Consider the following 16,607-nt stretch of genomic DNA (forward strand, 5'->3'; position numbering starts at 1 on the left):
CTGCAGGCACTATTGTTTACAACCAGTCATCCTTGCTGTCAAAGATGGTGGTGGAAAATACAGTGAGGGGCCTGTGACTGTAGAATGCAACTTGGATCGTTCTCGTTAGGAATCTGATTACTTCAATCACCTTCCTCACCGCAAACACCCACAAAATCCCAAGTGCAGAAAAGAAAAAATAATTCTAGTAAATAAGTGATTTTGTTAGTAAGGGCTTAGTAAATTGACAATGTACTAAGATTTATGGGGTGCTGGAGGAGTGCAAGAGTACAGTCCAAATAGGATGTGTGGGTCATTCAAGCAACAGATGGCTGTGCTGACCATGCAGGAAGTGGTGTTTGGGTATACTTGTCCTCCAAATTTATTAACTCAATGTACTCAAAGACTGGTACGCTCGGATACACTTCTCCAATGCTGAATTTTGGATACCACTGGTCAACACAGCTAGGATTATCTGGTACCCCCTTATATATGTTATTTATGATCCAAAAGTCAAGGTGTGAAGCCCTAGCTCTCTCTGCACCTTGGAGTTTGCCAAATGAAGAAAGCTTCCAGAGAGAGAGAGAGAGAGAGAGAGAGAGAGAGAGAGAGAGAGAGAGAGAGAGAGAGAGAGAGAGAAGAGAGGAGATTCTCAGCAGTTGTTCTAGTGATGGTTTGTGCTAGATAATCCCATGTTTCAGGGAAGTCCTGGGCATTGAAGGAGGTTTAGCAGTTACCCTGGCCTCTATCCAAAAAATGCCAGTAACACCCTCTTTCCAAGTTGTGATAACCAAAAATGTCCCCAGACATTGTCAAATTGTACCTAAGAGGTAAAACTGACCTCATCTCCCTCAGTGACAAATCACTGCCTTTACAGGCCAGTCCTGGATTAGAATTCCAGCAGGGCATTTCTCCCTGCTGTCTCATCTAATGGTAATCCATGTGTGTAAAAGACCAATGGCTCCCCTGGGAGCCTGGCCCTTTCTCTCCTCCTATTAATTCTTTTTGTTAAGCAAGTAGAGCAGAGAGATTTCTTCATTCTGACAGAAAGGGATGGAATTAACAATTTATGTCAGATAGAAACAAAATTATGGAGGAGATTTTATAGCCAGCCACTCAGATTACACACATACAGCTTCAGTATTTTTTAGAATAGATGTACAAAGGATGTCCATTTCTACCAAGGACAGTCTAGACAAACCCCACCTAACTCGATGTTCAGAGAACAACTCTGCTGGTTCCTTGATTCCTTGATTAACTGGAAGTCCACAAGAAAACCTTACCAAAAACCTAGATGTGAACCTAATCCTTTTTGTCCTGAGAATAACAAAACATTGTGCATGGGTTGAATAATTCTGGGTCTCAGTTCTGATTATAAATGTCCATTATAACTTTATGATGTAAGAAATTGAGCTGGTTGTGAATACCTTAAAAATGTGTGTGTGTGTGTGTGTGTGTGTGTGTGTGTACATGTTTTAGAACAAAAGTCTTGATATGGCTTTTATGATTTTCATTTTGTTCTTCTAAGTATAATACAAAAAATTGAAGAAATACATATCCATGCCTGATACAGTAGTATATAGCATATCAAAGAAGCAGGAAGAGGGCTGCTCCCCTCAGGGGCTTGCGCAAAATCTATGTGGGCAGATAATGCTGATACCTATGAAAGGACCAAAATATTACCATGAAACAGAGCAATACAAGCTTAGTGTCTGATGTAGAGAACAAGGCATTCTGAGAACAAGATTTGTGGGGCTGGAGCCCTCAGTCTTCACGGAGGGCATTAAGTTAAACCCATGTACACGAGCACACTGGGTAATGCTTCCTCTGCAGAAGGCCTGGACTTAGAGGTAGATACATATCAGAGCAGCCAGACTGAGTTCAATTCATTTATTCAAGGGGTATTTACAAATTGGCAAATACTACAGAATAGCAAAGGTATTAAAAACATGCTATGTTCTGGTCACTTACCATTTCCCTGTAATGGTAAAATCCCAAAGGAATGTACTAAGATATTGGTATACTTCAGAAATAATCTGCAGTCTGAGTGGGCGATTTGGGTCATACCATCGCTGAAGGCAGGTGCGGCATGGCATGCTAAAGGAACAGCACATCTCCTGCCCCTTTGGAGGTTATTGTCTTCTTATCCATTCAGCCTGGTGGTAGGATCTGGATTCATTCTAGATTAATTGAACAGCAACCTGGTAACTACTATGTACCTACCACACAATGATTGCACCTGCTATTCCCGGAGATAAGAACGCAAACTCAATAGACAGGCCTCTGTTCTCATGGATCTTCTTTGGGTAGTAGGGGCAAATTGATGACCAGTGAGCAATCAGAAGGTCATTCCAGAGAGTACTGGTGCAGTGGGAAAAACTGAGCAGTTATAATATGCTATGGCAGGGGTCTACAATTGAAGCTTACAGCCAAATTTAATCCACTGCCTGCTTTTATCTGGCTCATGAGCTGAGATTGATTTTTACGTTTGAATTCCAATCCAATGGAATGTTGTATCCCTAAAAGAATTCCTTCCTTCTCAGTAGTAGACCTGCATTGTAAAAATTATGCTCAATTGGTCAATTTTGAATTTACTGCTCACCGTTGTTCCCACTATTGCTGTACATGTACCTAGATAATATTGTACGTTTTGCCTCTTGGCATACCATGTCCCTTTACATGAACAGGTGGCCAACCACGGTGTTGGAAACCAGCCGCACCAGAGGGGAGGGAAGCTCCTGAGCAGCTAATGCTGAAGCTGAGACCTGATGGGCCTCAAAGGACTATGGGTACTCACCTACTTCTGCTAGGGCTGCGTGACCGACCAGGCTCCCTTTCCATGTTTGTAAAATGTCTAAATCAAACCATCCCTTCTTCCTTCCTAGCCCAGTAGAGTGCTGATTTTCTATGGACTGCGCATATGGTTCTGTTTCGCTGTTGACTTAGCGTGCGGTACCCTTCATCCTTGTTAGTCTTCATTACCCATCTGCCCCGCTTCGTGGGCATAGGGCAAAAATGGACCAACAGAAGAGATGGTTACACACTCCTTACTATTTTGGCAAGACTTACCAAAGTCCCATACGTGTGAGTTCCATGAATAACGTTCGATATTCACCCAAGACTTTCAGGAAGTCATGGAAGTTTACCAGCACACAAGGCCCAATATCTTAGAATGGTCAAAACACCACTGAAAAACAGCCCACCCCCGTTCTGAATTACTGTGGTCTTTCGAAATCTATACAGAGTAATATGCAAGGAGACAAAGCCATTTTAGCAAGCAGACAGATATTCCAAATTACTGGTTCTTAACAAGCATGGTAATACATCAGTCAAAAGCAATAAATTTAAACTTAATGAAATCTCAATTTGCCTACAGTGCATTTCACTTTGACATTTTCTATATTGCCACGGTGCTTTGATAAAGTTTTTTAAAATGCAAAGAAAGTGTCTGTGAGGCTAAAGACCAGACTTGGTACCATTGTGGCCCAGGCGACATTACAGTACTTAAGTTCCATCACTCCATGCCCCGTGGCAGGCAGAGCCCGGCGCTAACACAGGTGCCGTTTCCATTATCATCGTATGATTATGCATTTTACTGCATTTAACTGATAATACAACTACCAGCTCACCTTAAAAGAATTAGCTTGGAGGTTTCATTGCTTTCCAAATGGAATTCATTTGACAAACAAATGACAATTAGCCCAGTCTCCCTGTTCAGCGTCAGGATGTTTTTTGATTGAACCTAGACCAATTTACAATTTTTAAATGAGTTTAGACATTTACATTTAAAATGTCTAGAGGAAATTAGCCCTGGGACATCCAACAGCCAAAATGCTTTTTGAAGTTGATTATTATTTGATCTAGTACCCTCTACCTGTACATTCTGTTCCGACTTCAAAGTTGGGGAATGTAAATGCCACCTCACCTCAAAGCACAGGGAGAAACTTAAAAGCGGATTTGCTCATTACGTTATGCAAAGGAGCCCATATTTTAATATTCGTTTAATATGGTTAGTTAGCTTTAATGACACCAGTGTGACAGTGTCATAGTTTTGGAATCTGAAAGCACTGATTGAAGTTTCTGGCTGCCGCCTCTCGTTTCCTGCGCTGAAAAGAATCATGCCCTTTGAAGGACAGCCGGGCTCCTGGCTGCGTCCACTCTGGTGGGGGATAAACATGGCAGCTTTCAGAGGAGGAAAGCAGACATCAGAGTGTCCGGGACTTTAGGAGACCCCTGCTTGTCAGATCCCGATTCTGTATATGTTGTAAGAGCGGGCCCTTTGGCCCACTGGTGCTGAAGAAACTTCCGGTAATCGCATTATAAATATGTAGTGCTGATAACCCAGTGGTGAAAACTAGTACTGTTCTGAAATTAAACGCCCTGACTTCTAGCCAAGAGCATAGCTTACTAATATGTTATTGTTATCCTTGCCATGTTGTTGTTAAAATTTTAAAAATATTAGCCTTTTGCCCAGGTCATTTGACTCAGCCACAGAAATAAAATATAGAGATGGGAAAGGCCATAAAATATACCGCTGCTTCGTCACTCTGTCTTGAAGGGCTGGTGATCAGGGTTATCCACGGCAGATGCCAAGGGGCACTCCAGGAGAAGGAGCAGCTGACGCAGGGGCTGAGGACTCGGCCAGTCCCTCTCTGTGCGGCTTTATCACGGCTTTCGGGGATTGCTTGAGAACTCCCCAGAATGTTTTGAATTTCTAGTTTGGTCTCTTACTATAGGACACACACCATACGTTTCCCAAATAACCACGAGTTCAAAAGAGTTCCCGAATGATAACATCTGTCACCCGAACACGGAGCAAAAGGCTGTGAAGATGGCTTCCCGGGAGCACGGTGGATGCTGAACCCCGTGGTCCTGCCTCTTCGCAGTCTTTACAAGAGCTCTATGGGGTAGGGATGTCAGGAAAGTGACAACCGTAAAAGGCACACAAGTGTAAAAATGGACCTGTGCACGTTTGGCCACAAACATAAGAGTGTACAAATGTAAGAATGGACATTTGTAGTTGGGCGTGGTGCTGTATGCCTGTAATCCCAGCACTTGGGAGGCCAAGATGGGAAGATCACAGATTTGAGGCCAGCCTCAGCCACTTAGTGAGACCTGTTTCAAAACAAATAAGAAAAAGAGCTGGGGGTATAGCTTGGAGGTAGACTGCCTCTGCATCTAATCCCTGGTTTTGAAAAAAAATTAAAATGCCATATATTTGGTCACAAACATAAAAATGTCATAAAAGGGCACAACCCTGGGTTCCTATCTTGATCTTGCCATCAGGGATTATGAGAATGATAATAAAAATAAAAACAATTTACTTATCTTTATCTTTTTTTTTTTTCTTTACTTTCCACCTAGGGTAACTCCAGTTTGTTAGTGAAAACATTAGGCTTCCTCTAGGTCCCTCCACATCTAAACTATGATTTCTGAGCAGCTCTCTCTTCCTGCCTCCTCGCCCCGCCCCTCCCCCTCGCCTTCCTTAATGAAAATCGAGGTCCCCGCCAAAGTGTCCTTGGTGTAAACTCTATTTTGATTCCAAAGTTAACACTAAGGCACCAAATTTTCTCACACACACCATGTCCAAACTATGCTAGAGACATGCCAAGTCTTTCTGTCAAGGGCTTTTCATTCTCGATTTTTCTTCCGGTAGCAGGAGGAATTTCTATTCTTCTACTAATGGCCTGGCAAACACCGCCATACACAGCATCCTCAGCCAGGGCCTTTGAAGTCCCAGAGTTGCCTGAGAGCCCAGGCAGCATGGTTGGAAACGCCGAGATTTTTGTTACCTCGTTCGCCCTCTGCTGGACCGCCTAAGAAATGCTCTCAAGGTAGCCGGGACAGCCGGAGCTTCCGAACACTGGTGGGCTAAGCCACAGGGAAGAATCTTGTTTTAAGAAATTTGGGAAGGCTGAGACAGGAGGATTGCAGGTTCGCAGCCAGCCTCAGCAACTTATCGAGGGCCTCTGCAACTTTCAAAATAAAATAAAAATAGGGCTAGCTAGTGGGTGTTGCTCAGCGATAGAATGCCCCTGGGTTCAATTCACAGTACTCAGTACTCCCCCCCCCAAAAAAAAAATTTTTTTTTCTGCTAGGGCTTCTAAGAAAGGCACTTAAAAATCTGTATATGCTGGTCCACAAGTTTATCTTGCCTGCTCCATGTTTAAGTATAGTTACATTTTTTAACATGGAAATTAATTTGTCAGAGTGAGAAGTATTAAAAGTTCTATCTTGCTACACGGGACTCTGCCTTGGAGCCAATGATCTGGGAACAGGGGAACTAGTACTAAACAGGACTGGTCTCAACGATATTCTTGTAGCATTAAGACGTGGAATATAATGAAACCAGACTTTCTGGGTGCAAATCCTCCTCTGACATTGTGGCTTTGGACAAGTTAAATAACATCTTCAAGTTTGTGTTCCACCCTCTATATTTAGTTAAATCATTTGCCTCTCATGGTTGTAAGAAGTTAGCCCATCTATACAGAGAGCTTAGATTAGTGTGCGTGGCACAGAGGAAGTACAATACAGGAATGGCAATACAGGAATCCTAAGTTAAAGGCTCATGGTGAATAGAAAGGGGTACAGATTCTCCAGGTCTTTGTTTTAAGAATTTTTAATATTTACTCAAAAGAGATGAGTGTTATACATTCTAAATTGAGAATAGAAACATCTCCAAGGTGTCTAGGGGGGGGTTAAGATAGGACTTTTAGCAGAACCTTACTGAAGAAGAATCTTCCTTACCTCTCCTGGCAGAAAATTTTTAAGATGGGCAATCAGCAATACTCTTTACATTACGAGTCTTGAGAAAAGGGCTAGTCTCGAAGGAATTGTTGATCTCTTCTTTGTAGGACTTTATAAAGAAAAGTTAATATTTGAAAGCTTTTTATGTGTTAAGCAAATATTAAAGTGGGAACTATCTGTTCACTTGTCCAATACTTAATGTATGCTTTTTATCATGAGCCTATCGAACCCAGGCTATGTAGAGAGGAGAAAGATATAGAAAGATAGACACTGTCCCTACAATATGGAGCTTGTAAACCAATCAGAAGTGAACACACACACACACACACACACACACACACAACCACATAAAGTCCAATCAGTAAATGAGCAAATGAACTTAACAGGCATTTCTCAGAAGAAATACAAATGACCACCAAATATGAAAAAAAGTCCAACATCTTTAGTGATTGGGAAAATGCAAATAAAAAACTACACTGAGGTCCCATCCTGTTCCAGTTAGGATAGCAATCATTAAGAATACAAAAAAACAAAACAAAACAAAACAATAAATGCTGGCAAGGATCTGGGGAAAAGGAACACTACTGAACGGCTGGTAGGATTGTAAATGAATACAGCCACTGTGGAAATCAGTATGGAGTCCTCAAGAGACTAGGAATGGAATCACCACATGACCCAAATATACCACTCCTCTGTTTTTATTCAAAATAATCAAAGCCAGCGCACTCTACAGTGCTGTGTGCATAGCCATGTTATGGCAGCACAACTCACAGAAGCCAACTTCTGGAAACAACCTAGGCGCCCATCGATACATGAATGCATAGCAGACAGTGGCCTGTATACACAGCAGATTTAACTCAGCCGTGAAGAAGAATGAGATTATGTTATTTTCAGAAAAATGGATGGAACTGAAGAGCATCCTGATGGGTGAGGTCAGCCCGACTCAGAAAGTTGAGGGTCGTATGTTTTCTCTGACATGTGGAAGCTAGATAGAAAATGGGGGAAGGAGAACCCATGAAAATAGAGGGCAACCAGTGCAGTGGAGAGAGGAGTGGGGGAGGAGGGAGAAGGAGAAAATGGACCAAATTACGCTGTGTTCAAGTTCAAATATACACCTCAAAGCCTACTGCTATGTATAATAAATTACCAATGAAAATATTCTGTGGCCCTAGGAATTGAACCCAATGGCATTCTACCCCTGAGCTACACCCCCCAGTCCAATTTCATTTTGAAACAGGGTTTCACTAAGGTGCTGGGAATCTCACTAAGTTGCTGAGGTTGGCCTCGAACCTGCAATCCACCTGCCTCAACCTGGGATTACAGGCATGTGCCGTCATGCCAGACATGAAAGTCTTTTCTTGAAATACAAACTCATTGTTGAAGCTTAAGAATAGACTAAAAGGGAAAGCACAATGGAATCTAAAAGCTTACCTGGAAATCTCACTTTCTACGTTTATAATCTTTCATATGCAAAGATCTCCAGTATGGATGGCGAATGCCATACTGTTCTCACAGAATAATAAAAGAGCCATAGAGTCCTCATTATTCAAGAGGGGGGCTTTGTATTTAGAGAAACTGACAACTGGAAAGGACATATTTGCTCATGAACAATAACATGGGATTTGGAGCATCAATTCAGCAATACACCCGAGCAAAGCATGACATTCTTATGTTCAAGGCTTCATTATAAGAATAGAATTGCATTCTCAGTGCCCCATCAAACTCCACAACACAGTGGTGCAGAATATTCTTGAAGGATCCTCAGAATTAAAGTGGGCTGGTAGGTGTGTGCAGGTGCTAATTCAAACACTCTTAAGGGCTGCTGAAGAGTGACTGGGGATATTGCAGATCTTCCAGAAGATATATTTCTCTAAGAAGTGGTGCGTCTGTAAGTATAAGATACAGATGTATGTACAGCGTACCCTACATTCCTCCCTCGAATCAAATTTTCCAAATAGCTGATGTGATAGAGGGAAATAATTGCATAGGGTTCATTAGGCCAAGGCAAATCATACCCGTGTGGAACTTCAAGTTAAATTATCCTTAGCGTCGGTGGTATATTGGGTTATGTTTTTCTTTAATGAATTTCCATGAAATGAAACAGCATGTGGTTAACATTTTGGGGTCACAGAACAAGTCCATGATATTGGTCTGTTTTTTCATTCGTGTGTGTGAAGCCCCTATATTTAGTAACCTATATTCCACTCTGGCTGTTTTTTTCTCACTTTTTTAATCTTCTCTCTCAGTAGCTAATCATTGTCAGGTCAAAGCTGTAAACACACAGTCAAGTAAAAATGAGATCCACGAGAGAATATTATTGCTCAAGTATCTAAATCATTGGATTAAATGATCCAGATGATTTCCCTGTACTCCGAATATATCTATGCATATTTACACAGGTGTAGATATATATAGAATCTCAGACAAACAGCTAAATGAAAAAAAAAGATTGACCTGATAATTGGGGTTGTGGAGACAAGAGGGAGAGGATTGATTTAAATTCAAAGAAATGTATTTCACAGACTTATTCTTCCATAAAATTTTTACAGGGCTGAAAAAAAAATCATATACCTAAGCAAACCTGCTACTACTACTGGACAAGAATAGGATATCTGGGTTATTCGATGACTTTAATTTAATGTAGAGAAAAATGTAAGTTCCTATTAGGTTAGTACATTGCCCATTTGGGTAAATGTTCAGTTAAATTTACTCAGAAGAATTTTTAATTAGAATCAAGAAAGATACTTATGTTTGTACAAAAGGTATAATATGCACAAATATATTTATTGTGTATATATTTGTATATACACATATTTATATCCCTAGGTATAGATAAGAACACATATATATTTATCTCATGGAAAATAAACTACCCATCTACCAAATGGACCACTGAAAAGTGCTGCAAAACCATATCTTTGTGGTGAACAGAGTTAAATAAGAACATTTCACTTAAAAAATAAACAAACACCTTTCTTTGCCTTGAAAGCCATAGTCTGGATAATTGTGGGCTCTAAAATCTCACAGGCAAGGCTGATTACTCAGATAACAACATTTTCAGTAAAATATTAATGCTCTTTTTAGGTGTATTAATATTTGGGTTACAATGAATACTCCTTAATGATCCATTGTAGTTAGTCTGCTGCTTGATACCTTCCCTGGAAAAGACTAGGTCTCTTCATCCACATGCATAAATTACATTGGGTGATGTTGTAGTGGAGATTAGCAGAGCTACAGCTGGGTCAGACTCATTCTTAAACATAGATAAAGAGCCATTCCATTCACTTGGAAAGACCCAAATGAAAGTGGCCATTCACAGGTTGGAGCCATCTCCTTCTCAGTGTGGCCACGGGTTCCCTCTAACAAGATGGAATGTAAGTAGACCCAGGATCTCCCCCTGACAAGTGCTTTTTCATGGGAAATACATGAACACCTTTTCCCCCTAGCCAGGGTTGTTTCTGATCATTGTCTCTTCCGTAGGACAGGAAGAGAAGCTAATCTCTAAAACCACGAGACTTCACTCTGGATGCCAAAATCTGCAATTACATTGTACACAGGGGCCTCATGAATAATTCCTGGGGTATGATCTGACATTAATCTGGGTGGTTAATACAGGGCTGGGACATTGCCAGAATACAGCTGACTGACTTCTTTATAACAGGGCACTTTCAAGGTGGAGATATGGCCTTGTCTCTAAGTTAGACTCTCCATCTGCGCTGAGCGCTGAGCGCTGAGCTATCATCTTTACGTCTTGAGTTTCCTCCTCTGAGCTGGATGCCTTGGTGTTGGCAGCGAGGCACCGTTTTAGAAAGAAGACGCTTCAGTTAGGCGAGATGGGTCTAAGAAATTAGCTATGGCTCAGACTTCGGTTAGTTGGTGCATAGGTGGGGAGGGGTACTGAGAATTGAACCCAGGCACATTCTAGCTCTGAACTACACGCCAAGCCATTTTTTATTTTCTATTTTTAAACTTATTTGCTAAGTTACCACACCCTAGCCTCAAACCTGTGATCCTCCTGTCTTAGCCTCCCAAGTACTGGGATGATAGGCGTGTGCCACCTCACTGAGTTAACTGGCTTTGTGGTAAGAAAACCAGCTAGTGTGCCTTAACTGTGTAACTGTCACTATCCCTGGACAGGGTGTGAACCAAGGCACTAGTGTGCCCTCAGAACTGGGCTCCGAAGGTGGCTCGAAAGGGCCCCTGGATTCAATCTGTAGTGCCACAAGAAATAGAAAATACTACTCTCTAAATGGAAGGAGGCCCCAGCTGGATAATTTCCAAAAGTCTCCTTCAGAAGTTATTGATAGGTCAATTTGGATGCCTCCTTTGGAAATAAACCAGAACTACACCAAATCAGTGGTCTTAGAATCATCTCACTGATTCAACTGCATATTTAAAGGGTTCAGATCTTCTGTTTAGCACTGTACTAGAAACCGTGAAAATTTCTTAAGAGCAAACAAAGCCAAAAATACAGAAACCAGCCACTCAACGACCTCAACATGCCATCTCTCCTGAGGAATCTTCTGATCCAGCTGAAGAAATCTGAGTGGAACAGAAAATAATGTTCAGGACAGAGCGGGGAGGAGGCACCTTGCAGAGGTTTAAGTTTGAAAGCTATAAAGAATGGTAGAAGTTTGGGTGGGTGAAAAGGACTTATTTTGTTATCTTTTGTTTATTAAAATGAATAATGACCAAGCAAAAGAGTGGAGGTGACACTGATTTTTCTGTGTAATATTTAAAATACTGAACTGCAGACAGGAAATTAAATAATGAACAACAGTCACAGCACAGGTACCAACCAATCAGAGTGGGACACAACTTGCCATCAACAAACAACACAGCCATGACGGTGGTGAACTGCAGGCTATCGCCTGGCTGGTGACTTGGAATTTCGCTTGCTCTGTTTGTTTGCCTGCCTGTGGTCTGTCTCCTTCCTCTAGACTGTCAGTGGACCTGCAGCAGGTGACGTAATGCCCGAGTGTGGCTGGCTGTCAGTATTTGTTCAGTGGCTACGTGTTTATAAAGCTCTACATAATAATCCAGTCATGGTGCTGCACACCTGTAGTCCCAGTATTTGGGAGGCTGAGACAGGAGGATTGCAGTATTAAAGCTAGTCTCAGTAATTTAGCGAGACTCCCAGAAACTTTGCAAGACCCTGTTTCAAAATGAAACATAAAAAGGACTGGGGGTATTGCTCAGAGGTAGAATGCCTCTGGATACAATCCCTAATACTTTCCCCCCCAAAATTATATGTATTACACATACGCGCACACACTCACACACACACACACACACACACACACACACACACATACACACACAAACAAACACACTCATCTCAGGCAGGCCTGGCCAGAACCAAAACCTCATCTTAGGGAGTTGAATCAGGTACATATAATGTGCAAAACAATGGCTACTTGTCAAGATGAGGGCGTTGAACGAGCACTGTGAACAGTGAAGAACCAATAAAAACAGAGACACAAGGGTACAGCGACGGCAGCGACCAGCGAAGCATCGTCATCACCTCCGACTTCTGTGAGCTTCTGCTCGCGCCGGGCATGAGCGCCTGGTGCCGCCATGCGTCACCTCATCCACCCGCGTAACAGCTCATCAGGGGCATCCTACTATTAGCTCCTCTTTACAAATGGTGAACCGAAGCCTCAGGATCCCCAGTCACCTGTCTGAGGTCATCTAATTACTAACCACTGCCCTGCATGCACGCAGACACTTAGACGGGTCAAAATGGTTTTCCTAATGCAATTATATAACACTTTAACAAGGAAAATGGCCCATAATTTCAGCATGATACCACTCATAATTTCTTCATACCTTCTTTAAGGCTCTTACTCATACTTTATATAGTTGTAACACAGCTATTAAACAATTTTGTGACATGCTCTTTTTCACTTAATGTTATCAAGTAAAAATTTTCTTTATTGTTGCATAATATAATTACAATTTGTAATGGCTGTTGTTTAGTTTTTTCTTCCTTGTTTGTTTTTGCCATTACAACTGATGCTTCAGTTAACAGGTTCCTCTACATACCCTATTTTGCTTTCTAATTATTTTCTTTGCTTTGATTCCCAAGAGTGGTTGCATTGTGTCAGAGAAAATAAACATTTCACAGGTCCTCAATTATATTACCAAATTATTTTCCAAGGGGGTAATACTAACTTCTGCCAATTCCAAAAATTACTCTGCCAAGTTCACTAAAAACTTATGAGCATTGCTATTAGGTCGTCAAATTTTTACTTAATAGAAATGCATGGTATTTTAATTCATATTTTTGTTACTAATTAATTTAAACATTTAAAAAATAAATGATATATATTTTTCATACCTAATTTGCCTGGGAAACTCTTTGGCCCACTTATTTAAGAATCTTAACATTATACTTACAAAGTTGATTAAAATCTTTATAAACTATAAAGAATATTACAGTTTGTATTTTTTTAATTTACAGTTTGTAATATATATATTTATGTATGTGTTGTGTGTATATGGTACTAGGGATGGAACCCAGGGGCATTCTACCTTCAAGCTACACCCCCAGTCCTATTTTTTAGTCTTTTTATATTTTGAAACAGTGTCTCAGAGTTGCAAAGGGCTCACTAAGTAGCTGAGGCTGTCCACAAACCGCAATCCTCTGGTCTCCGCCTCCCAAATTCTGGGATTACAAGCCCGTACCACCATGCCTGGCTCCATTAATACATTTTTTAACAATCTGCTTTAGTTTATTTTTATTTTATATATCTTCATGGTAGAGGCATTTTGAAGTTTGTTAGCAATATGTTACTTTGTAATTCCTTCAGTTGCTTCAATCTTTATAAAGTTTATACTTCCAAATAGCTGAGATTTTATTTTATTTTGAGCCAATTTTCATCAATTTGACTTTTTCAGCTTAATCTTTTCTCATATGGAAATTATTTTTTGTATACAAAAAGGAAAGAATAGAGAAATCTCCCTCACGCTCAGCATTTGCCAGAGCCAACCAGCAAAAGTATGGGTTCCAAAGACAGACATGAGGATGAAGAATTTAACTCTTAAGAATTTGAGAGGGACTTCCGGGAAGATGGCGACAAAGAAAAGCGGGGCTTAAGAGCCCCGCTAACAACTAATCTCCATTACCACAAAATCAGGGCCTTTCATAGCCAGAAAACACCATCACCAGAGAAACAAAAAAATCACCAGGCTCCAGAGAGAAAGCGGACTGAGAACAGAGCTCAGAGCCACAGAGGAGATACACCGGCCTCACGCCCGAGACCGCGGCAGCAGCGCCATACTGCCGGCGGCAGCAGCAAATTCACCGGACGGCTACAGCAAGCCGAGGTGAGCCGCTGCGGAACAGCCAGGCTGGATTTCTCGCCGCAGGTAAAATCTAAAGCTCCCAGTGGCTGAGCTCAGCACACGCTGCAGGGATTCAGAGTGGAAATAAAAACCAAGGAGAAATAAGCCAGCCTCACGGCCGAGGGCGTAGCAGCGGCGCCATATTGCCACCGGCGGCAGCAGCAGAGAATTCACCGAATCCAGTACAGCTACATCTGCGTACTCAAGAACAGTGAGTCAAATTGCGGGCCACAGAGGAGAAATCCCAGTACTGTTCTCCCTGGGACTTGACCCAGTGGGGGAGGGGTGGTGGCAGAGATATCACACCATAGGAGAACGTGCAATCTGGCACCCCCCACAGTCTAAAGCAGCCTCTATCGACTCTCTGGGTCGGAGACTCTGTGATACAACCCAGTAAAGGAGTAGTGGGGTCTGAGATACTACAGACTCGAGATCCAGAACACCTTAAGTGAAGTCATAGTGACCCAAGGGAAGAACCCAGAGAAGGCACAAACTTCCGAAATCATGGGAAAGAGGAATAATACTGGAGCAATGAATGCCCACAACCCCACAACATCAGAACCCTATAAAACAGAAAGTCAGAGATTTCTAGAAGATCAAATCAGGAAAATAACTGTAGAAATAATAGAGGTGCTTCGAAAAGAACTCAGAGAGAGCCAAAAAGAGATAAAGGATGCAATTAATGAAGTAATGGCCTCAATTCAAAGCATGAACAACCGATTAGACCACATGGAGAACAGAATCTCGCTCTTAGAAGATGATCATTCCAAAAATGAACACATAGTTTCTAATCTAGGAAAAAATATCCGACAGCAGGAATCTGATATTAAAGAAATATGGGCCCATTGTAAGAGAGCTAACCTAAGAATAATTGGAATAGAGGAGGGAAAAGAAGGTGAAACCAAAGGGATCAACAATCTCTTCAAGGAAGTAATAGCAGAAAATTTTCCAAACGTAGAGGAAGAGGTCGATACACAGGTCCAGGAAACTTATAGAACTCCCTTTAAAGAGGATCAGAGAAGAGGATCCCCACGCCACATAATTGTCAAAATGACCAATGTGGAAGCCAAGCAGAGAATCTTAAAGGCAACAAAAACAAAGGGCCAAGTGACATTCAGAGGCAAACCAATTAGAATCACTCCAGACTTCCCAAACCAAGTCATGAGAGCCAGAAGGGCTTGGAGTCACATATTCCAAACTCTGAAAGAAAACAACTTCCAGCCAAAAAATTCCTACCCAGCAAAACTTTCTATCAAATTAGATGGAGAAATAAGAAGCTTCCATGACAAACAGAAACTGAAGGAATTTATGTCTTCAAAACCAGCACTAGAGAAAATACTCAAAGAGATTAACTACAAAGAAGAAATAGGTAACACACACCAGAACCAGAGAAACAAGAGTTTCCATCCAACAGACAACTAAGATTGGTTATCTGTGGAGATTCATTATTTATGTTAGTCTTTTACCTATCTCTAAATGGTATTGTTTGCCTTTATTGTTGTTAATTTTTAGGATTTCTAGTTGGAATATTAATATACCTTCAGATATAGCATTTGGAAATATTTTATCCCATTCTATTAGTAACTGTTAACTCTGTTTACATTGTCTTTGGATATACAATATATTTTTTTTAGGGAGTTTGTATACTCTTCTGTTGCCTGTGCCATTGAAATCATATCCAAGAAATCACTGCCAATTTCAATGTTGTGAGGTTTTATGACCCAGATTTTCTCCTAAAAGTTTATAGTCTTAAGATTTATATTTAGGTCTTTTATCTATTTTGAGTTAATATTTGTATATGGGATTAGGTAAGGGCCCAACTTTATTCTTTTCCATGTAATTATTATGTTTCAACAATATTTAGTTAAAAGATTATTATTTCCACCACCAAATGTTCGTGGAAACCTTGTCAAAAATAACTTGACAATATAGGGAATAATTTAGCTCTAGGCTTTTATTTAACTCCAATGGTTTATATATCTGCCTTTAGAATAGTACTACACTGTTTCAATTATTGTAGTTTTATATGGTTTGAAATCAGAAAATATATATCTTCTAGCTTTGTTCTTTTTCAAGATCGTTTTGGGTATCTAGAGTCCATTTTCCATATTAGGATAGATTTTTTTTCCTGAAAAATAAATATATAAATATATGATAGTTTCACCTAAAAAAAATAGAAAAAAAAATTCTCTGGTAAGAAAGAAAGTAAAAAGAAATATTGAAATGTTATCTTTAAGTCATCAAAAGCTTGGTATCAGACAAATGAAACTGTTATGTGAGATTATCATTTTTAATTTTTGATAAATTGCTATAATGCTAGATGTCAACCACTAAGCCAAGCATTGGAGGGAGGGATGGGGAGAGAATGGGGTGGGGTTCGGGTGGGGGCTGACTGGGCGATGTGTGCATGTATGTCTACAAAAGTTTGTATCCCACTATGATGTATGAATACAGTGCACCAATTAAAAAAAAAGAATTTGATTCCAATAATTTTTTAATTCTAACGTTGGGGGGGCCACCAGCCTACTATCTCT

Source organism: Muscardinus avellanarius, assembly GCF_963383645.1.
Source record: "Muscardinus avellanarius genome assembly, chromosome: 4".
In the NCBI taxonomy this organism is placed as follows: Eukaryota; Metazoa; Chordata; class Mammalia; order Rodentia; family Gliridae; genus Muscardinus; species Muscardinus avellanarius.